General features: G+C 35.8%; 1 long non-coding RNA gene across 1 annotated transcript in view; it reads left to right on the plus strand.

The window, feature by feature from the left end:
* Positions 1–25,256, plus strand: part of LOC140613070 (uncharacterized) — a 658,442-nt gene that overhangs the window by 462,358 nt on the left and 170,828 nt on the right. The window contains exon 13 of the long non-coding RNA XR_012014181.1: positions 20,045–20,198. This is a non-coding gene — a long non-coding RNA (uncharacterized lncRNA). The remainder of the gene's footprint in view (positions 1–20,044; positions 20,199–25,256) is intronic.

Raw genomic sequence — 25,256 nt, forward strand, 5'->3', positions numbered from 1 at the left:
TTGTACATTAGTTTGATGACTTCCTGCACTTGGTGAGCACTTTATTACAAGCTAAAATAAGGACTACTTACTGAGCACTTATGTGCCAGGCACTATGCGAAACTACATACGCATTATTTCAGTTGTTTATTTAGCCATAAACCAAGTTAGTCTGTGAACTCGTTGAGACAGAGGCCTTGACTTATTCGTCTTGGAACCAACAGTGCTTGGCCTATTGTTTGTCTTCAATAAATCTGCTTTTCCTTTTCTGTCCTTTCACTCCATATTTAAGTGCAATTTTAATTGCTTAAGTGCAGGGAGAAGGAGTAGGTGACCTTTTAAGAACTTCCAGAAGCTGTAATTCTGAATGTCCAATCAAACTGCTGTTAACTCAAACTACATTTTAGTATGTAGGAGCAGGCTCAGTTAATTGAAAGATTGTCCTTAAATTCAAAAAAGGCTGATGCAGGAAGATGCTTATAATTTTCAGCCAAATGTACTTTCTCTAAAATGTGCTTTCACATGCCTAATGAAGTTGTTTACTCTGATACTCCATCCACACTGAAAAGAGTTGGAAATATATATATTTTTAAAGAGGAGATATTGTTGCAAGACTTTTATGGTTATTTATCTGGGTTCTAATCCACCTGAAATGATTCTGTCCTCAGGCATGCCTCAGGCCAAAACAATGTGAGAAGAGCTAAGGCTGACCACAACCCTCAGTTCCCCATATCCTTCTATTTATAAAACTAACATCATAAAGAGAGGTTGCAAAATATTGAGGTTCAAAATTAGTTGCAATAAAATAAATTCTAAGCATATAATAGGGCATTAAAAAAAGTGATTGCTACAATACAAGTCAAATCACCTACAGTTAAATATATACATATAATATATATTACTTATAAAGCTATTAATCCAATTTAACAACATCTAGGGCATTTATGTTAAGAAATTGCTAAAAAGCACTAAATGGAATTTACAGAGATGAATAAAAAGCTTAATTATGAAGTAGACTTGGGATATTCCAGTTGGTAAATGAGGCTGTGAAATTGCCTTTTGTTAAAGAGGAGTATTAATGACTATGTTAGTACTTGACTAATATTTTATGATACTTAGTCTGCTGGTATGTGAAATGCTTCATATATCATCCTAAATGATAGTTTAGAAATAGTTTTAATGCCTATTTTATACCTTGCAAGCAAATTACAATCTGTTGATACTGGATATCTGTTGGAATAATCATAAAGTGCAATATGTATGGTTAATGATAATCAAAAGAAATTACTGAAGCTTGTACAGTCCTTTTAATCACTGTATTCTGATTCTGGGTAAATATGTGATATCTGATCAGATGGAAATCTCTAAACTGTTTCCTGATAGTCACGAACACACATTTAGATGCTAAAAAAATACTCAGAATCTGATAATAACATGACAGAGAGGGCAAGAGAAGCTTGATGTCTACCAATATTTATACTCAAGGAAGCTGAATTTTGAGTATAAAAAGAAGTAAACACAGTATTACTTGTGAAGAGAAGCTTTGTAAAATGAATTTGCGTAAAATTGGACAAGGAGGTTATGTTGTATTAATTCCTTCCGTGGTTCTCCACAGGGTAGTTCTTTCTCCCTTTGCTTCCTCCACGTGGGGTTAGTCCACAATTTAGCTCTTAGCTCTTTGGTCTTTTGTTGTTACAGCTGCTTTGAATTTAGGGGTTACATCTTCAACTTTTATCTTTATGTGAATAATACTTAAGTCCCACATCCTCAATCTTGACTTTCACAACTTCAGTATCCTACCTCTTGCTTCTAGAAGAATTTTTCAGCTTGAGTCCCCAGCTATCACGTCAGTTTATTTAATATCTAAAATTGCACTTGTCATTCTCCCTGGCTACTCTTTTAGGCATCTCTATCTATTAGTAACTCCCAAGCGATTGTTCCAGCTCAGTCCCGGAGTGCTTATTTCTGTCCAAATGGCCACCTCTCTTCCCCACCCAGGCCAGAGGACCTCAGGATATCTGCTTAACTCATGCTATCAATGTTAGTGTGGTAGCTACCCAAGGCTGTGGTAGATGCTGGGGATAAACAGATGAATAAAATCTATTTCTGCTCTCAAGGAGCTCTCAAACCTATGCATTGGTTTCTTTCCCTATGTTGTTAACCATATTACACTCCAGTGTGGTACTATATGAACACGAGCAAAGTGCTTCAAAGGCCCTGGGCCTAGAATTATTAGAGGAATTCCATAAGAAGGAATCCCCGTGGAGTTTAGATTTATACAAGTTTTGAAGACTAAGATTCCCATAGAGAAGACGTGGGTGGGAAACTTTGCAGACAGAGAGACTTGCATGACAAAAATTGATTTTCTCTGTAATTCCTCTTGTATTTTTTCGCTCCTCCCTATATACTGGTAAAACCTAGTCGACACTTTAATATACTCATGATTGGCCACAGCAATCTCTTAAAGTTCTGGTTTTAGGCTTAGTCTTGTTCCAACCTCTAAACGTGACAGATACACTTTCCCCAAATTTGCTTATGTGCTCTAATGTTTTATCATAATATAATTCAGAAAAGTTAACCTGGAAATCAGTGCCTTTATAGTCTGACCCTCAACTTGCATTGTAATTTAATTTCTTATCAATAGGATGCAGTGAACAATAAATAAAATGAGAAGCACATGAAAATTTATATGTTCTCCAAAAGGGACCTACAGGTTGTATTTTTTAAGTATTTGGGGTGTTGGTGTTGGTGGTGGTATGGATTATGTAGCTTGTAGTTCTAGAGTAAAGAGAGACCTGAGTTCAAATACTGACTGTGTGACCTTGGGTTAGTTATTCCACCTCTCACTGCACTAGAATCCTCATTTGAAAAGGATATGATTGTAAAAGGAGATGATTCATATATATTGTGCATGACTCTGAGCCAGGAATTTTTTCAGGCACTAGGGATATTGTGCTTGAATAAGTCTCAGCCTTCGTGGAGCTTGCATTAAAGAAGTAAACAAGTTAATAAGTGAGATATGTTTCCATAATGAAACTGTTGTGGAGATAATGAATCAGATTAATATGAGAGTGGGAAACAGAAGATGAGAGTGGTGGGAAGGCCATTTTAGATAGGGTGGTCATGAAGGGGCTCACAGTGGTACTAACCTCATAGAACTTCTGTGAGGATTGAATGAGATAACAGGGCCAGACTTATAGTGGCCCTCCAAGGAATCCTAGCTCTGATATTATCCTTGCTCTTAACTCTCTGAATCTTGACTTATACTATTTTCCCCATCTGGTATGCGCATCCTCCTCCCTGCTCATATCCTGCACTTCTTCAAGGCGTGTTTGAAGCCCAGCCTCCTTCACGCTCTTGCATTATGCATTCCAAACCCCAGGAATCAACAATACTCTGACTTAAAAGTCCTTGCATACATTTGGCATTTAATCACGTGCAGCCTTGAGACTTCGCCTGACTCAGATTACTTTGAATTTTTATATTATGATTTAACTTTCCTGAGATGAGTGTTTGTTCTTCTCAAGTAATATATAAGTTCTCTAAGGACAGGGCAAGACCTGTGCTTTGGACTTGAAAAAATGGAGAGATTATGTATATTACAGAGATTTAATAGATATTTGCTGATACATTAACAAAATACTTTAAAACCTTGACTGAAAGCCCCCAGAGTAGAAGGAATTACTCTGCATCTGGAGTTACGTGGCCTGGAGACCTGGAGATTGGCATGGGCAGTTTAGATCAATATTTAGATTGGCCTTCAAAGTTTGAGGATATAAATTCACAAGAAATTCTAGTTTGATGGCTTTTTCTCACTGTGAAAATGGATCCTGTGTTGTAGCACTTTCAATAGTATTCTATATGCTTATCAGAATATTTTGTGTTATAACATCAAAGGTGATGCCATGTATAGAGTGCTAAGTGAGAGTGAGATTTCCATTCCTAATTTGAAATGCTGCTTATTTAAAGAACATAGACAATTTAAAGTACATGGGAGTTTAGGACCGTACATTATTGCTTTGCTGCAGGAAAAAAAAAAAAAAAAAAAAAGAAAAGAAGCTGAAAAAAAAATGGCAGCCACAGCACTTTATGTCCACAGCTATCATCTCGATGAAGCTATGGTGTCTGGTTCATTTCCCAAATTAGGTAATTGCAGCCATGAAGAAATACTGATGTTTCCTCAGTGTCAGGGAGTCAATAACATCATCTCTGTATACAAAGCACAGCCCATAAATGCTAAAGTTTCTGTGTGTTTTTCTGTGTAATTCTCTTTTCATGAAATGAACTCTTACCCGCCAGAGCAAACTCACACCGCACCAGCTCTTCAGATACACAGCTAGAGAAGGGCAAGCAATTATTCAGCATCTGAAGCTCGGTTATCATTTATTTTTTTTTGTATTTTTTTAAGTGTTTGTCTAGTTTCTTTCATGTTCACTTGGTCTTTCTTAACAAAACAAAAGCTTAAAACAACATTGGAGCGATATGCTAGAAAAAGAAACTAAAGAAAAACCAGAGAGTAGAAAATAAAAAACATTAAATAACTCATCATCCAGAAATAACCATTGGTCTCTCTTTACATATTTGCTCACGTTAATTTCTATGTATGAATGTATATGGTTTTATAAAATTTGCATTTTCTTCGAACTGTTGGTGACCTACTTCTCCCTTAATATAATGTACTGTGAGCATTTTCCATGTCCCCAGTTTACAGTAGTGTCATTTTTATGGCTTTCTGTATCTCTTACAGACATGTTTGAATGTTTCGCTAATACCCTCCTTTTGTTCATTTATAATGTTTTCAGTCTTCTCCTACACAATGCAATGATCAATACAGATTGAAGTTTAATATAGTCTTGATTTTTCTCCTGATTCTCGTTATTTCATTTGTATGCGTTCATGAATGTATATATGTGTGCATACACACATGTGCATTAGGCATTGCTTCTAAGTCCTAGCATTTAGCTATGCAATTATCAATCCATGATCCCTTATATGAAGTCTTTGAGGCCAGATGTGCTATCATAATTTAGAATTTTTTGCATTTAAAGAGTGCATATACCATCTATTATGTGCATTGCCGGTGGGGGCTGAGGCAACATCCGGAAATCAAACTTATAAATATTTCTAAAATAAAATATAGGAGCATTCACGCTAAATGGATAAATAAGCTCATGTAATTTGAGTCACATTTTGCCACCACATGAATTTTGGAATTATCTTATGAAAATATTTGGTTTTCAGATCTGTTTGGGTTTTAGAATTGTGGATGAAAGATTGGGAACCTGTAGTACTGACAAAATGCATTTCAAATGCAGACTGATATTTAGAGTCAAATGATGAAACTATAATGCAGTTCACATTTTACACTTTCTTATTTCAATAAAATAATATCAAAAATTCCTGGAGGGGAAAATCTACTTAATATGCCTCTTTTCTTTTTCTCTAAATTTGGTTTTAGGAAAGTGCACAAAATTCTTCCCAGTCTAAATCTGATTGAAATCACAAGAGCTTTTGAATTTCTTAAGGAGCATATCTCCCTCCCTCCCTCCCTTTTATTCTTACTCTCTTTCTTTTTGACAATTAGCCCTACCCTAGTAAAATTGAATCCTGTATAGTACATAAACTTTTCGGATTAGGAATTACAGTATTTAAGGATACGAAGCAAAACATATAAAGATGAATAGCAGATAGGAGAACAGAAAACCCAATTGAGTGTGACACTAGCTGCCTGACATGGTCTGAACAGGACTTAAAGGAAGAGCCCCACCTACCACACAGCGGATGGAGCTGTCATTATGAATAGGAGGCTCACACAGTGGTCATACAAACTTCTGTCTACTGGGGGATCCTACAGGAAATGTAGACGGGGATCCTCTAGCTGCTGGGGGTAATGATCCCCATTAAATGCCTATAAGCACAATGCAAGACGCCCCAGGTGTAACTCTTCTGAGCATCTGCAGCAGCAGCAATAACACGCAATGCGAAAGCTAGCTCTGTGGTGCTGCTTCATGGAGCATATCCCCGGTCTAGCCTGCAGCAGAAGAATGAAGTTTTTCAGTCCCAACAGAAATGAATGGAAATCCTAATATTCCTCAGGATTAAGTGAAAGAAGATCGAATGGGCAAACAACATTTTGTTTCCTTATAGCTGGACAGACCAGGGGGATTGGATGAGTACTGTCTACTTACTGGTATATGGTCGAGATGCCGTGGATCTTGAAGTCACTTTGCTGTTTTGTAATTACCAATTTGGAACGCCAGTATTTCCATCTAAAGGCTTAAAAAGTCTCACAAAAAATAAAGGATATTGCAGCCTCAGTATCTTATTTCTTTAAGGGGAGGGCTGCTTGTCCCCAAACCAAGAGTTTTAAATCATGGTTAATACAATGATGCATTGTAAAATACATGCAAATCTTATCAATCCAAATTGATTAAGCAAATAGATTGCGTTTCTCAAAGGGAAAAACAAAGATACAAATACCATTATATTGTTATTATCTATATTGCAATGTTTTATTATTATTATATAATATGGTCCTGTTATGTTTAGACAAGGTTTTCTGTACAAAAATGGCTGTGATCAGTTCTTAAAGCAGAGGAGTCTATAGCTTGATGACAGGTCAGAAATTGGCAGAGCCCTGGGGGGCATGCTCTAGGAAGTATCTGGGTGATAGATGTGAAATTAAAAAATGAAAAAACAGGCTTTTTTTTTTTTTTGCCTTTGTTCACTGTCATGTACATTAACGTCTGTAAGCATTCTAGCAAGCTCACGTAGCTTCCTTAGGTGAAATTTAGATGACAAATCATTAGAAGTCTAGAGTCTTTCTTCATAGGAAGTGTCTGATCATTGAGGCAGAGGGAAAAAAACACATGTATAGAAAACCTCAAGTCAATAAAACACATGATTAATTACATATGATTAGTATGTAAGTTATGGCATGAGTGATGTTGATTCTAGCCAATTATCTCTGAAACTCAGACAGGGCAACTCTAGTTTGTAATTGTCTCCAGGGGCTCAGAGTTGGAGGAGGATTGCAAGGGGAGAGGACTGGACATTTGTAGGAGTGTGGGCAGGAGAGGGGAGAGATTATTCCAGACGGAGAGGAGTGTTGGGTGACTAGGCTGGGCTCATTCTAGGTGAGCTGCTTGCGGTCGCACAGACATCAGTGCTCTTGTGTCTCCTCCCGCAGCAGTCTCCATGTTGTGTATGACGATTAATTTATCTTTGAGTCTTCAAAGTAATTTGATTTCATCATTTTCGGAGGCACAGTCATGGTTAAAAGGCATACCAATAACTTCAAAAAAGGTATTAAATTAACTGTGTATTATTTACCGCAAGTGTATTTCTCTGGTATAAATCTGCCTGATTTATGCAGCAGGATGAGAAAACAGTTTATTGCCATTATATATTGTTTAGGGATGAAGGTTACAATCTGTCACAATATCTCTGTGAGTCCAAATTCTGGCTAATTAATTCTTTTTATGATGATAAATTTCATTTTATGCTTCACTTGTATTATATTTTATCTCATAAAATATAAATGTAATAAATGTAATAATAAATGAATATAATAAATATAATATGAACAAATAATTATTTTATGATTCACTTTTATTATATGATTCATGTTTTAGTTAGTGTTTCTGATAATGTGCTAGCTTTCCTGATATTTATTTTTAATATAAAAGAGATTGCTGAACTGATTGTGATTAAAGTATAGTTTGGTGTTTAAGAACAGATCAGAAAGGCTGGGATTTCAATTGCAGGTTCACTGCTTGCAGCTTGATGATTTGGGCAAGTTATTTAGCTTCCCTAGACCTCAGTTTTCTTAGTTGTACAACAGAAATAGTAACAGTACCTGTTCTGAAGGTGAAATGAGATAAGACATGTGTAGTGCACTGCCTGACCCATACGATATTTTCAATAAGTGCTGATTATTTCTATTGATATCGTTGTGAAGAGATTGATTATGATGCCTTTAATTTTAGTTGCTATAGGATCTAGTGACTTTATAAGTGATATAACTTCTTTGAGTGACATTTTCTCCTGTTGTACAATTTTGCTAGATCTTTTAGTTTCCCTAGCTACCAAGTACTCTGAATCCATCCTGCATTTCCACAAGCCCTTCTACAAAATCTTTAAGTGAAAAGAGAAATTAACTGCAATAACATAACAAATATATTTTGACATTTGCCTTTTTTTCTGGGCTAAGAAATATGACTAGATAACTGCATTTCTTGAGGGTAAAGTAATAAAAATGTAAACTCTTGGTATCTAAGGAGAATGGGTTTGTTGTTGTTAGCTACTGAACATGCTCCATCCTTGCAGCCTGTCCTGATTTCTTAAGAATGTGGACATTCAAACAAACCATATTAATACCTTGAAATGACTTAGTCATACATCGTATTTTTTTATTATAAAAACAGTGGCAGTTCAGCATTAACTCAGAAATCTTTCATTTGGAGCTATATGGGGGAGTGATTTTTTAAACAAAATATTTTATTAAATAAAATCAGTCATCACATGAAGAGCAAAAGTACCATTGACAGAGCCAGTAAGTTTACTGGGGATATGTATGGACTTTGGTTCAGTTCAGGTTACCCCTCACTGTCACTTCAGGCAAGTTTCTTAACCTCTCTGTATGGTTGGTCCTTGCTATCTTTAAAAAATATTATATAAATATATTAAGATACATATGAAATGACTTTATTGAGATATAATTCACATACCATACAATTTGCACATTTGGACAAGTCAGTGGCTTTTAAATATATTCATAGTTTTGCGATATTTACCGCAACCAATTTTAGAACATTTTCATTATTCTAAAAAGAAGTCTCATACCCAGTAGCAGTCATTGTCCATTCCTCCAACCTCATCAAGTCTCAGGCAGCTACTACTCTATTGTTTTAGTAGCTTTGCTGATTCCGGATATTTCGTATAAGTGAAATCAAATGAAATACATCTTTTGTGTGTGATTTCTTTCATTTAGCATAGTATTTACAGTGTTTATCCATGCTGTAGTATTTATAAGCAATTAATTCCTTTTGTCAAATATTTCTTTGATGGATATGTTATATTTTATTTACCCAGCCATCACTTAATAGACATTTGGGTTATTTCCACCTTTTGACTATTTATAAACATCTCATGTAAACATGTGTGCTCATTTCTCTTGAGCATATACCTACGAGTGGAATTGCTGGATCGTATGGTAACCCTCTGTTTAATCTTTCAAGGAAGTGCCAAACTGTTTTACAAAGATACTGCACCATTGTGCATTCCTACCAGCAGTGTACATGGGTTTCAGTTTCTCCACATCCTCACCGACACTTGCTATTACCTGTCTTTTTGATTATAGCCATCATGGTGGTGTGAAGTGGTATCTCGTTATGGTTTTAATTTGCATTTCCCTGATAGCTAATAATCCTGAGCATCTTTTATGTGCTTATTGGCCATTTATATGTCCTTAGATAAATGTCTGTTCAGATCCTTCGTCCATTTTTAAATTGGCTTATTTCTTTAATATCATAAGTTTGAGATAATTATGTGAGTACATTAAATACTTAGAATGGCATCTTGTATACGATAGATGTGCAATAATACTAAGTATTAGTATCATAACCTCATTTAAAATTATGCTATTTCACTGAAAAGTCTACAAAACTTAAAGACTTTATTTTGAGAAAAAGAGATGACTAAGGGAACTCAACTGCAAAGAGGAAATGAACTTGATTTTTATTGTTCCTTATTCAATGTTTAATTGTTTTCTCCCCAGGGATTATTGTAATGGGCTTAATTAAAATAAATTAATAAGAGTTTTTTGTACTCTTCTTTTTTTTTAAATAAATCTAACTTAGTAGCTGAAAACCATCCTAAAAATAAACTGTTGCTATATAGAATAGAGAAAAGCAATTCAATGAATAGATTTGTTTATCATGATAAAAAGATTTTTAATAGTGGAAAGGAAATGCTCACTCTATGTATATATGTTAAAAAATATAAGCTATTCTGAGAGCAAAATGTTTCACTTTAATAATTGCAACAAGTCTTTTTCTTACTATTTCAAGTTATGTGATGTTTCATTTCTATTTTATAAACTCAGAACAAGATTCTTTTTGAGAACGCTGACACATCATGGAAGGCATAGATTAAAGTCATGTTTACAGATGCAAGTTCTATCATTTTTAAAATAAAATAGGATATTTTCATTTTTAGCAAAATCATTTCCTGTATAACCATTATGATCACAGAAAAGAAGATGGAATGAGCATTTGGAGTCATAGAAGGTAAACAGGAATAGCCATTAGCTGCTAATGGAAAAAAGTTCAGCAGGGGCATTAAATCTGTATTACAGAGCCACCAATTTGTATTTTATCATATTGATAATGAATGCCAACATTACCATTGAAACGAAACTAGGCATTCTCCCTTTAATCCCAATAGAGAGTTTAAATCAATAACGCCCACATTATCCATCTACGTGCATATCTATATATGCACATGTACTTTTAAACTACAAAATCCTATAATGTGTTTCACTTTCATTTCAAATCTTTAACACAGTGATGTACTTCTCTATTCTTCCAATCAATTTATTCTGTTAGTGTTTTTCAGCATTTTAAATCCCTGAGCTAAGTCAATAATGTTGATTACTTACCATAAGCACTGTAAACGCTATTCTAATACAGGTTATTTGCAATTTGACATCCTCATCTATATGCATTATTCTGCTAGGAAAATTAAATGAAACCCTTGATTTAGAATCTGAAACACTTAGAAGTAATGATCCTGTTTACTGATTGACTGAAGTTGTGGTTTTTAAGCACTACTTAATAGAGGAAACAAAAAGCAATATTCAAATAAAATGGAAGCATCTGAGTTACTTTAGAAAGCATTCATAGTCAGAAAATAATAGACTTTTATTTTATTTTTCCCTGCTTATGCTTCAGTGCTGCTTAGCCAACATTGTTATTTAGTTCAATATTACCCATTTTTTTGAAATGCATGATCTTTCCAAACTTAAATTTAATGAATCCTATCTAAAAGCAATTCCAAGATTAGAATGTTATTTGCATAAATCAAGTTTTCTGTTATATTTTATATAAAACACATTATTAAAATATACTCTGACAATAGCTTTAATATGTATATTTTTAAGAGAGTTTTATTTATAATTTAACTTATCTTTTACAATGTTATGTATATGATAGTACAGGAGCATTTATCATAGATTGCCTTCTTTCTGAGCTTAGTGAGATACTAAAGTGTTTATGGATATTTGTAGAAATTTTCAAAAAATAAAATTGCTGAAAAGTCTTCCATGAAAATTGAAGTAACATTTAAAATGCTTTTGTCTTCTCTGTCTTCTATTTAAACAGTTGGTCTCAAGTCTCTATTTCAAATGGAAATATCCTCTAAAATCAACCAATCATATTTGATTGAAACAGATATAGTTGGATATTTAGCATTTGATTTAGGCTCGTGGTTATACTGAAAACTAGAAATGAGTAAACTTATTTCAGAGAAGACAAAATAAAAATAAAGCTCTCAAAGTATAGTATTTTGAGTTGAACAAAATATAAATTGCAAAATAATTGAAGAAATAAAATAATTGAGGAATATTTGGTTTTAAATAATTTCTTTCCTAAAGGATTAATTTACACTGAGTTGAACATTTGAGTTTACCAGTATTTCCAAATAGTAAAATATTTCTTGTCTCTGAGATTAATACCTTTCAGTTGAAGTACATAGACAAAAGAGAGGTATTATGCATTATTTTGGATATATGCTGCCATAAAAATTAAGTAGACTATCAAATTCTTGAAATAATTAAAATACTAACCAGTACATTAAAACCACAGATATATAAATTCTCATTTCTAGATGTGTAGTATCTGCTTTGTGTAGTTTTAATTATTTTTATTGTTAATTTCGTTAATGTCACCTTAATTTTTTAAAAAGTAATTTACATCTGTAGTGGAGACATGAAAACAATTCACATACAACTATTTACATTTTGGCAATAAGAAATAGTTATGGGTAGTCCATAGGAGGATACCTTCAAGTGAAATAAGCAATTTTAACTAGCAGTGAGTAAACAGTAAACATTCCTACTCTCTCTCATTCGGTTGCCATAAAGATTAAAGGAAGAACTTTAATATGGCAAAGTGGAATGAAAGCTCACTAAGTCAGGGAGCAATAGACAAAAGTTGTCATTGAACTTGACCTGTAATGTATAATGTCCAAAGGATTTGAAGGATGATTTTCCTTTGTGTTTTAATGTACTACTTGTTCAGTTGGACATTCAAGTGATACACTGTATTAGAACGAGAAGCTAGAATTTAAAGTACATACTATACAAACACAGATGTATGTACGTGTGCATATTTATTTAAATTTGAAAATGCTGGGTCAAGAAAATAAAGATTTAGAATAAATACATCAGACTTTTCTAAAACAGTTCAAAAGTTAAACAAATTAGGACATGCATTACATGCATACATACATGCACATGTAAAGTGTATTTCTAATTTCTAACATGGTGGGTCAAGAAAATGAAGATTTAGTATAAATAAGCCTTTTTAAAACAAACAATTCAGAAGTTAAACAGGTTAAATTAGGACATGATAGTTGATGACAAGTATTTCTTTTCAACACTATTAATGGAAAAAAAAATAAGATAGGAGACACCTAAAGCATGTACTTTAGACTTTGAAGTGGAAATGCCTGTAGGGGTTCTGTATTTTGTTAAGTGCTTAGAGTTGGTCAACACCTAGACATGATAAGGAGATTAAGTCCTGATTAAACTCCTATCAGTAGAATTCAGATACGTGATCTGGCAGGACAAGAGCTCTAATCAAGTGCTCTTGTTTGTCTGTCATTGGCTCAATATCAGATACAATCAGTCACCCTTTCTTCTGTTCCCAAACACAGCTCCTTCAACTTTGGTTGTTTATAAATTCGATTCTAAAGTACTTGTTTCAACTAGGTGTATGGATGGATTCCATCTATCTGTGCCTAGGTGAGATTATGGCGTGGAATTATAAGGATGAATTCTAGGCTAGAAGATGCCTATAGAGATTAAGTTATTTTCCCCCTTTCCCAACAATTAGCAACACTAGACTGTTTAGCAGAGATCAATTGTAATTGAGGAACTGAGAAAGGGCAATAAACAAATTACTGGTGCTTTCACCGAAGTCTGAAGCCTGTTGGTTTACAGAACCTCTGTTATTTAATCCAGAAGCCCTGTAGGTTGTAAATTATCCATTACAGTTGTCACTAGGTCCTTAAACAGAAGTTATGTACTAGTTTAAAGACACAGGAAAAGAGAGTCTCCTGGTCTTTGTCTCACACAAAACGCACTGTATGGAGTTGGATCAATTTAAAATAAAACACTAATCCTTTCAAGTGATGTAAAAGGTTTAGAGGTCCAATAGGATAAGAAAATATAATTGGGCCTGCTCTTCTAATAAAGATCTGATCTAGGAGCTTCTTATATACATTCTTTCTGGAAGGTTGTGCACCAGAATTAAGCACTTATACTTAATACTGAGCTTTCTAGTGTTTTGTTTGTGTATTTGCATTCAGTGAATGAATATCAAAAAAAAGTAATTTTATCTGTAGAATGAATGAAAGTGTATTAACAGGTGCTTGTTTTTTTTTTTTTTTAACCTGTAACTTCACTGAGATAGATAGACTTTAATTTTCATAAGACATATTTTATGGAATACCTCCCATGAAGTAGCAAACTTAAGTTTCCTTATTCTTTTTTTTTTTTTTTAAGATTTTATTTATTTATTCATGAGAGACACAGAGAGAGGCAGAGACATAGGCAGAGGGAGGAGCAGGCTCCCTGCAGGGAGCCTGATGTGGGACTTGATCCTGGGACTCCAGGATCAGGCCCTGAGCCCAAGACAGAAGCTCAATGCTGAGCTACCCAGGCGTCCCAAGTTTCCTTATTCTTAATAGAAAATCCTTTGGCTGAAGAAAACTCCCTTATATAACTACAATTAGACCACTTAGTTGTGAATTTCCCCTTTTATTGACCAGAGGCATCACTTTAAGAACATTCATCCTTAATCATAATTTAGAAAGGATAAAAGAACTTAATAGACCTGCTCCTTAAAAAGTGTCAATAATCATAATAGTAAAATGATAGTATTTCCACAAATTAGCAAAATGGATATGCTAGATAAAATCTGTAGCATTGCTTAGTATATTCCTTCTGTGTTCCATAAAGTAAAACTTGGGATACCACTTTTATAAGTCATTAAAGAAGAGCCATCTGTCATCTCCAGCAAATTCTGCTCTACCCTTTGCTTTTATTTCCCCAGCAGATCTTAATAGAAAAAAACAATTCATGGAAACGAGAACAAAGTTGGTGACAGAAACAACCCTTCGGAATGGTGGGGGGGGGGGGGGTTGGGGGTGGGGGGACGGGCAGCCCTGGTGATCCAGTGGTTTAGCGCCACCTTCAGCCCAGGGCGTGATCCTGGAGACACAGGATCGAGTCCCACGTTGGGCTCCCTGCATGGAGCCTGCTGCCCTCTGCCCCCCGCCCCACTCTGTCTCTCATGAATAAATAAATAAAACCTTAAAAAAAAAAAAAAAAGGCAATTGGAATTGCTCTCCAATTTGCACTACAGGCTTTTCTCTTTTTTCTTGTTTTTTTTTTTTTTTTTAGAAACTTTTTATTTTTTCCCCCTGCATATTCTCTTCTCATCTAATATACAGACTTGCTGTTTATTGAGGTGTAAGTTTTGTTCGTTGAATGAGTATGAGCACAATCGGGAGTCACAACATACTTTAAAAAAAGTCATCCTGGGAATAGACAATGCAAAGTATTACCACAGTTTGCAATATAGATTTTTTTTTAGTACAGCATAATAGAATAAGAAGTCCAAGGTAATTTAAATAAAAAAAAAGAGAGTTTTCTGTGCTTTTGAATGTTGGCTATGTTTGGGGGAAAAGTACAAATTGGATGCCAGCGTGACAAAGTAGGCAGTTGTAACCACCAGAGGTCTTAATGATTGAGTGGCTACACATTACATTTAGGTGATGATCCATGTTGGTTATAAAGATGGTCGAATGGTTTATGTGAACAGAGTGGGGCACTCTTTACTGGACCATTGTAGGTGCCCATTTCACTAAATAAGCCATGTAAGTGCCAGCTTTTCATTTTGGTCATGTTATTTGCCCATAATTATCATCAGATGGTTTCCATGAAGTAAAGAGTCTCAGGAAGGATAAGACGCACATTTTACTGGCTGTTGATGAAAAGTCTTTGATAATTCTGTGCAAAAAAGAGAGCCGCCTTCCTCTTCTTTCTTCTTCCTCCATTTCCTCCTTCTCCTTTCTACAAAAGTAATAATAATAATAATGATTATTGTACTAAGCAATAATAGTAGTTTCTCCTTTAAAGTAACTAAGATTCTACTTCCATTTAAAAAGTAGACAGGCTATCTTCAATTGCATCTACCTTGGAAAATATTTTCCTTATCAAATAGTAATTTTGCCAAATAAATATTTTGGTAAAGTTTAAATAGGCTAAGAAGAAATTACCAAGCCAAATGCTTGTTTTGTTGAAATGTGTTTTAAGTGGAAATAAAAATTTTGATCATTGTGGCAAAAGACAACCTTGCTGTGTGAGCACAACAAAGGATTTGTTGCTGCTAAGGATTAGCCCCATGGTCCCTACAAGGTGTTCTTACATGCCAGTGATGCCTAATCACGAGAAATTGAACAAATAGCATGAATTTGCCTGATTAGGAAGTAAACAAATATTTAATATAGAAAAATCTTCAACAGCATTCTTTGCTGACCCAAGCTGACAATGCTATATTAGTCAATGGCCAAAGACTGAAAAAACTATATTTTCTTAATGACATAGTTTGACAATGAATTTTTTTTGCAATTTTTATTCTGAGAGAACTTCTGAATGGTTTAGTGCTATGTTAAATCATTAAGATGTTTAGAACAGTTTGATCTTATGGGGAGACACCTGAATAGCATATCTGGTATTGATATTTTATGATCTTTCTTCATAAAGGAAAATATGAAATATATGGCTATATATTTACATGTAAAATAGAGATTTAGGTTGAGATAGTGACTTTTACAACTCAATTTTTCAATTGTGACATCTATACTGATTAATGAATTCAAGAAAATTCACTTAGTTGAGATTCATTAAACTATCAGCATTTGTTGATTTTCTAATTTAATTCTTAGTAACTTTTAAAAAGTTTTCATGCATAATTGTGATGATTTTTTAAACGGAAAAAATACCATAAAAAATCAACAAAGGGTCGAAGGGTAGTTTTGATTCATTTACTATGATTCCCTGCCTTATGGAAAAAACTATTGGTGAAACAATCTGAGAATTGGCATACTTTTAGTGTTAATCTATAAGGATGCTTTTAATCTGTTTGTTGTATATCCAAGGTGCATTCATTTTTTGGTAAAATCCTTGATTTTTAAGAATAACATTAGAATCCCAAATTCCAGGAAAGTTTCATTTTGCATAAAGAGAGACCGATGAGGCTTTAAGCTTTTTTTTTTTTTTTTTTTTCTAGATCAGGTGAGGCAGAACCAATTATTTACCTCAAACTAGAGAAACCCAAGAATGTCACTTCCCAGGATCCTATGAGGCTAGATGAGATTACTTTCCCTTGACATCCTTTTCCAGCTTGGAGAAGACCAAGGTCAGCCCCTAGAGCTGCCTGACATCAGATTGAACTCAGAGCTTAATACCACAAACTTGTAGGTGCATCTGGAGAACAGAACCCAGTCATTTTAGCCTCAGTGGTCTGAGGATCTTTTCACATACTATTGACCCTAAATTAAGCATTTAGGAATTCTTTCACATTACTCAGATAATCTGAAATATGTCTCCTTGACACTTTTTATCAGAGTCCCATAGCAAATGGCACAGTGGAATCCATTCCTGAGCTGCTTAAGGAAATTTTTGAATATTGCTGCCTGGTGCTAATGGGAAAATCTATATTGTCAGTTTAGTAGAAGATCAGAAGTGTCTCAGCAGGTGGAAGATCCAGAATTAGCCATTGAAGAATCAGGATTGCTTTTAACCCTCTAAGACTTCAAATTCTCTCTCAAATAGATGGCACTGAGACCCTAGGAAGTGCCATTCTTGGATCCCCAGCCTACCCTTTGGAATGAACTTATATGTAGTGACAGGTCCAGGAAATGTAACCACAATTTCTGAACCATCTTTTGACAAAGTCTCCAATGCTACTTGTGCATCTAAATGAAAATGAGGAGCCATTAGAATCTAAGATGGATATTTCCTAGGCTTTCTTAGATCTTCTAGACAAAGCAAGGGTTTTTACTCAGGGCTTCTTTATTAACTTGTCAAAATGCTTAGCTGTATATTTTGGCTAAGATCCCCTGAAAGTCCATACTCTAGGGAGATAATGGCTCAGCTGCAAAGAAGACCAGAGGGAGCTGGGAAGGTCAATTAAAATGTATTAAAAAGCTACTTGATGCCAAGCACTATGCTAGGTTGTTCTTACAACTCTATCATGTCTTCACTAAAAAAGGGGAAAAAACCCAAAGCATTTTATTACTATAATAGTGATCATAACAAACAAAAAAAAATACATTTGATGTTAAAGGAACTAAAACTAAGTAGCTCCCAATCAAACTCTTAAAACCCTTCTTAACGTGCTGTTGGATCATGGATTTTATAAACTGGAATCATTTTCCTGCTGGCAGCTACTTTAGGTCATAAATTGAGCTTGTGACTGCCTATGCAAATCCTTCCTCCTGGTCTCACTGAAGTCCCATTGGGGACTTGACTCTCTTTGTAGAAATCAGGGGTAGCTTGTTGAGCCTGGAGAAAAGCCAGTGGTATTCTGGGGGTTGTGAAAATCCCAAGGGCAGAGATGTGAAGTCTCACGTGGGGAACCTGGAGAGATTGGTTTAGTATGACTTTTAAAACTGAGCTGGTATCAGACAAAGTAGCAGGGTTGGAAAAGGCCTCCTCTGACAGATTATTTGATGGCAAACTCTATGTTATTTTAGAACATAAAATAGTGACTAACCAACCCTGGCTGATATTACCCTGTCCTTAATAGTAAACCTTCATGGCTCAAGGTTGCTGTATGTGTACTAGATAAGGCAGTGCATAGGAAGATAGGGCCAGGAACTGGACAGAAGAGAGTGGAGATCTCACAGATACCCTCTTAAGAGTTGCTGATTCTGGATGGGATGGCTATGCCAAGCTAGGAAACAAAGTCACCAAGGATATGGACTTCCTCCCTCCACTTTGTCACACGTTCTGTTGTGATTTAGTGCAAAGCATATCCTACTGCTGCCATCTCAGGAGCAGCGAGGGACATTAGGTTGTGGACTGTGAAATGGACCCATCTTGTGTGGCTGAAATGGTAAGAACTTCAAACTCGTCTCTTGAAGATGTCAAGCTCAGTCTCTACACGCAAAAGGGATAGTGTGACAGCATTCATTCTTACTCTCTTGATTTGGACTCATAAGGGTTTATGCCAACATAAAAGACACTATTAGCATCTGGAGCACCAGGAATTATTAAAAATTAATTGCATAGTTTTTGCCAGTTTGCTCTAAGGTAGGAGACCATCAGGCCATGTTTATGAAGGGAGCATCAAAATCAAGGCAGTTAGTATGGAACAATCATGTGTAAACACCGTGATCTAGGGAGTCTGCTATTTCTTCTGCTGTGGCTGAGTACATAATCACCCCCAACCGTGCTGATCACGTCTTAGATTTAGATCTCATTTACATAATACATAAGCATGCAGAAAACATCCTAGAGGGCAAATAAACACATCAAGAAAGAACGAGGAGAAACACTGAGAATTATTCTTTTATTCATTTTACATGCCTTTTTTTTGGATCAATTTGGAGCGCTAGCTAAGCCACCAAATAATTTTTCTCACAAGCCCTTCAACATAGAAGGCATCCAGTATACTAAAGTCTAATCCAGTTGCTTTCATTCATCTTCCATTTGTAAGCAAGTCTGTGGGTTTCATCGTCATGAGTACAAGTCCTAGTGTTTTGGGGAAGTTCCTTGGGAGATGCTTCAAAATGAACATGTTATTTCAAAGCACTCAAAGCTACTAGGTTCTAGAAAATGTAATCTGCTTAGCTTTTAACCATTCTTATTAATTAAGAAGCACAATGGCAATGTCAATCATAGCTCCTTTTTAGAATGTTACTTTACATTTTCCTCACACGATTTTTCATCCATATCATGTGTCACACTTTTGTGACCAAAAAAAAAAAAAAAAAAGTAATAATATTTTCTGAACTTAAGCCAACAGAAGGTCTAGTAATTAGCAGAGGTCCCCAGTCTTCTTCTTCTTCTTCTTCTTTTTTTTCTTTTCTTTCTCTTTGAGAAGGTTAGAAGCTAGAGGAAAGAATATTTTAAGAGCAAATCCTTAGGCAAGTAGTGACAAAATCCTTGTCCTTGAAGCTTATATAAATAACTTTCTAGTGTTTTTTTAACCTTTTCTCTCCCCTCCTCCATTCCCTCAGCAATGAGGCATGTCACTCCACTCGTTCACATCCATCTTTTTTTATTGATGTCCACTTTGGTGTCTGTACAGGTCATCAATTTTGCTGCCTCTTAGGCAGCCAGTGGGAATGTACAAGTTAAGTCACTGGACTTTGTGTGTCGAGCTTGAGGAGGAGGGAAAGGGAGGAAGTGTCAGCTTTCTTTAGCACTAACAGTCCCAATCAGATACTGGCACTGGGCCTCATAAATCTTGTGGCTGACCCAGGTGAACCCTTGAGGCGCAGCGCTCACTGAAAACTGATCAGGCCTCTGCTTAGCTTAACAGGCCGCTCTCGGTGACAAGTGAAGGGTTCAACAAATGCACAAAACAGATATATATTAGTTGAAAAACTAATGGCTTTTAAAAGAATGTTTGACAATTGTTTAAGGCTGTCTGTAGATCCATTATACTGATAAACGACCGACATGGTGTATACTAAAGTGGAGCTGGTTAGGAGGACGCCAACTTAAAGTTTGTTTTTTTCTTCCTCTCCTTTTCTTTCTTTCTCCTAGGTCATCTAGGGGTGGACTCCGTAAGCAGCACATCACCAAACCTGGGAAAATACCTGTGCTGCATAAATTTAACCTTGCTGTCCAAGTGGAATTAAAGAGATTCTGAGACTGCCCTCAGTGACCTGCAATTGACCGCTTGAACTTCTAAGTTAGGGTCAGTTGGGGCCCAGAATAAGAGGTCAGAAACTGGTCAGCTTTCTCAAGCCCCAACATGCTGAATAGGAAGACTTTATAGCTGTGATTTATGCAATTTGCTGAGACAGGTTAAGGAGACCTTAAAACACACCACGGGGCTCACTTGCACAGGGACACCGTCCTCTTGGAAAATAAATTCTGATTGTCCAGCGGGAAATCTCTTGGGGATACGCCTTGAAGTATTTTACCCTCTGTGTCTACAGATTCATTCCCACACTCGACCCCTGAACGTGACAGGGTTAGTGTTTCCAGATTTATTTAAACAATACAAATGCACCAAATGAAGCACTTTCAAACCTGATTAATTGCGAAAGCAGAATAACCATTGGTAATGAATTATTTGGGGGAGCAGTAAACTCCCACAAAAGTTAACTCTTAAATCAGAGTTAACTTCAGAGGCCCAACACAATAAAAGCTACAATATTTAAACCTTTCCAAAGAAAAGATGTTGGGATTTGTGTTGGTCTTTGAAGCTTGGTTCTTGCGAACTGTATCAAGGCTTTTCTGGATAACATAGATGAAAATTATGCTGTTTTTATTAGAGTAAATGTTAGAGCTCTTACAGATAAGTTTCTGTTCCTTGTCTGGGCACGATGAAGTCAGAAACAGATCAACACTCGTGATTTCCACTTTTGCGGAAATTTGCAATGTGTGTGACATTCTTTGTTTGGCTTCCACGTTTGTTAGCAGACCAACAATCTGTTTTTTTGTGATGCAAGTCATGATATGGCCATGAATGTCAGTTTTACTCAGCCTGAAAGCAAAGAATTGAACCCAGGTCTTTTACAGATGAAAAGCTACTTGGTGCTATAAACCTTCAAGCTACCTTTCTGCTTTTTCACAGGGCATTTAGTGTTTCTGGGTGCATATGCCTCTATAACTCAAATTGGCCCTGATTTAATAGATGCAATTCATGAGGTATTAGTCTGTAATGTGATCTAATTTCATTTGGTAAATGAGAGAAAAAGGTAAAACCGTGAAAGATCCTCACTTTGAGAAATGGCTAGTGTGTAATATTCAGCAGCTAATTTCCGGGAGAGTTTTAAAGACACACTTTAAACAAGCCATATGCATACCCCAAACATGTGTTTAAGTGTGCAATTGGGATGACTTGCTGAATTACCTATCAGCTGGTCAGGTAACTAATAGCCAACCTAGCTAGGTGTATAAGCTTATGTCAGGAAAAACTCAAAAGTTATTATAAATTAATAAATGCTGTGGAAGAACTTTTCTGTGCAAATATTTAGCTGATTGACCTCAAGACCCCTTTGTTTTATCAAAGTCACACTGATTTTTCTTTCCCTCTCTTTGACACTACCCAACGATGAATTTTCTTGAAAATAGGACTTAGCTATAAAAGGCACTTCTTTTAAGGGCATAGAAAAGCTTCTTGTGTATTTTTTGAAAAAGATGTAAGATTCTATTGTATGGGGATAGAGGAAAGGAAAGGACTCATCCTCTTGCACACCTTACTATAATGTTTTTGCCTCTGGTGGTAGAAAACTGATCCTCACGCAGGTTAGAGGTCTTGCAGATGCGAATGGGGCCTGCTAAGGGTTACTCAAGGAAGTTAAGGAAAGGACAAGAAGCTTTGAACAGGGCCTCTCCCCCCTCAGATCAGACTGTCATAGCCTTTGTCTTCTCAGCAGCACAATTGACTTTTGCCAGTGGGTTCCCACACTTTAGTGTGGTTAAAATGTTGTTTTCCTGCTGCATTTAATCTGTTGTAAAAAGGGTATCTTCATTCTTGAACAATAAAAATTAAAGCTAATGTTCCCAGTTCACTGTAAATAGCTTTTTGGAAACTCAGTTAATTAAATCTTCCATTATGAAGTATTTTCTATTACTAGAAGAAATTAAAAGTAGACAGGGAGCACAGGGCAGCCATTAATGAGGTTACTGAAGATCCAAAGGGAGGCTGCATTATGAGATTGGCTCCAGAGAAAGTCTGTGGTTAAGCAAATCCCTGAAGGAATGAAGGTTCGCCATACCAATGATCACTATTGATCCATTAGTATTTTTGAAAGCTCTTGTAGCAGTCAATGGGCAGTTTTGTCTTTTGGCCTTAGTACTAACTGTTGATTGATTTATAGATGGCCTTGTTAAAAATAAACAGATTAACACTGAAAGCATGTTAGTAAGTAATGAATGAATTAGGCATTTGGTGTACTCTGTAGTATGGCCCTCTTAGGACAGTTCAGTCCTTCCCGTTCTGCATGGACTAAACCCCTTCAACTTTTTGTGTTATTTCTTTAATCTATGCCAACTCAATCTGTGGGATTTCCTCATCACTTGTGTTCAAAACCATTTCTATATTGACGAATATTTGGAAGAGTTGAGTCCTTTCCAATTGCTTTTCCTGCCAACTCTGCTGGGGTTTTCTCTCTTTGGGTTAAAATTAAAATATCAAAATATGGTCTTGTTTTCTTATCATCACCAATAATTTTTGCAATCTTAAGAACATTAACTTTAGGTATTATGGCCAAATTCCAGTTCAAACAACATGCAGTTTGTTTTTTCCAGAATGCAAGCAATATGAATTTACTGAGAGAAAATGGTTGTCTTCTTAGTGAGGCATTACTGGCAATAAATAATTGGCCATTGTGTTCCAGACCTGAGACGCAGCAAGTTGCTTACTCCTTTGCTTGGCAGTTGGCTTTCTTCAACAGCTCAGGTCACCAACAGGGGCTGTGAGGTTTGCTTCTCTTGATACCTTAAGGATAATTTCATCCCTTGTATATTTCTCTGCAGTTCTAGAATCTTACACTTAACTTATCTCAAAGACACTGCCTAACAAAGGAAAAAGTGTTTAAACTGATAGTAGGCTAATTTTCCTGGAAAACCAACTAAATAATTACAACAGAAATGTTTTTATTAATATACCAGTTCAATATTTTGTAGGCCCACAATCACAAACATGGTATCTTCACTCTTTCTCTATGTAGCCTGGACAATAGGTTGATATACTTTTCATCATTTATTCTTACTAAATAATAAGAACCAATACATTAAGGCTTCACTCTGCTTGCTAAGTGTTTTTACCTCTGTTAACTCTAAATCCTCATAACAACATTATTAGATAGGTATCACTATTATCTTCACTGAACAGATAAGGAAATTGAGGCACAGAAGTGGTGATGTTTAAGGACAGTCAGAAACTGGTGACAGAGTTTCAACTCAGCAAACCTGCCTTTGGAGCTTGTGCTTATGAACATGCTAAACTACATCAAACAATTCATCCACATAGAGACAGAGTCAAACTGGGCTGGCTCTAGACAAAATCATGCAAACTACTTGACACCTGTGGTGTCCTTTCCCAGTGCCCTTCCCTTGTACTCGGGATCTAGCAAGAAAGAATGTAGTATTTATTGTTTATCCATTGATTAAATCCATTATACTGTGATACCTTCTTTTAAGAAATTTATATTTGTTCATTCGTTCATTCCACAAATATTTATTGAGACTTTATCGTGTCCAGAAGCAATTCTTTCCTTCCTTCCCCCATCTCCTCTCTTTTTCCTTCCTTCCATCTCTGTCTCCCTCTCCGTCTTTTTCTCCCTCTTCTTTCCTTCCGTTGTCCCTAACTCTCTTCCTTCTCTCCTAAAGAAGTCCAGGGGTACCTGGGTGGCTCAGTCAGTTGAGCATCTGACTCTTAACTTCATCTCATGTCAAGATCTTGGGGGCCTGGGATGGAGCCCCACATCAGGCTCCATGCTCAGCAGGGAGTCTCCTGGAGGACTCTCTCCCTCTTTCTGTCCCTCCCCCAACTCATGTGCGTGCACGCGCACACACACACACATTGTCTCTCTCTCTCTCTCAAATAAATATATCTTAAAAAAAAAAAATCGTCCAGGACTCAGTAGCAAACAAGTGGAGGAGATGCAAGGTCTTCTCCTTACTTTTGAAATTCTAGTAAAGTACAGACTGGACTCAAGGTAAACCTTCTTTAACCATTTTGGGAAGAGGGAGACCAACAGTCAGGAAGTCACTCCACAAGGACCAGATAGTGCTAATCCCCTGGAGAAGCTTAAAAAAATACACACAGATCTCTCTGAAGCCTTTACTAAGTCCTCTTGATTTTAGAGGCTTAGCTTCATAGACTTGGCAGACAAGCATTTCATTAGAAGTATACCAAGTACAATGATTTCCCAGTATGTACTGGAAGAGCACTTGCCGTAACTTCTCAAGGGAATGACGAGGCATTTTTGTTAATGCGATATAGTATTCCAGAGTTTTGCTTTTAGCTGTGCATTTTACATGCACAATTTCAAATGAAAAGTTAATTGAAACTATCATATTTTACCAAACTTTTATGGCAGCTATCCAAAGTATGAATCACTTCATTTGAAATAATCCCAGGTTTGCAACAAGATTCGTGCTTTTAATGAGCCTGGTTTAAACCATGGATTTAATGCAGAACCAATTCAGTTAAACTGTATGATTTTTCTGATCCTGTTGTAAATGTTTTTTATAGTTTTAATGCTTAAGAGACTTTTGTCAAACTTTTTGGTGACAAGTAGATCAAAAAACCCACAGTTATTTGGCTCTATCCTTCTCCAAAGCTGGCAGAGAATAGGAATTGCAGAATGCAATTGGCAGAGCCACATGCACACAAAGACAATGTAATAACATTTCAAAAGGACAATTCCATGGGGTTCTTTGTTGAAAGCATTATTTTGTCTGCTTTCAGTGATTTACTGTTTTTTCTTTCTAGATTTTATTCCAGAACTTAGAAAATATCAGATTTAGAAATAAGAAGAAAAAAACAGTGCTTTGTACCTTTCAAAGACCACAAAATACATATAGGAAAAGACAAAAATAATAAAGAACTTAAATTGGAATTTGTTGAAATGCTACATTTCTTTGACTTTATTTTGTATTTAACTTATGCATTTATACTCATACTAGTAATGCACTAAGTTTCTTCAATAACATGGAGAAAAAGCAGAATTATATAATAAATTTAAAAGAGGTTGCAAAAAAAAAAAAAGAAGAGAGAGCAAAAGTGAACTTAGAA

This window comes from Canis lupus, chromosome 2 (genome assembly GCF_048164855.1).
Source record: "Canis lupus baileyi chromosome 2, mCanLup2.hap1, whole genome shotgun sequence".
NCBI lineage: Eukaryota > Metazoa > Chordata > Mammalia > Carnivora > Canidae > Canis > Canis lupus.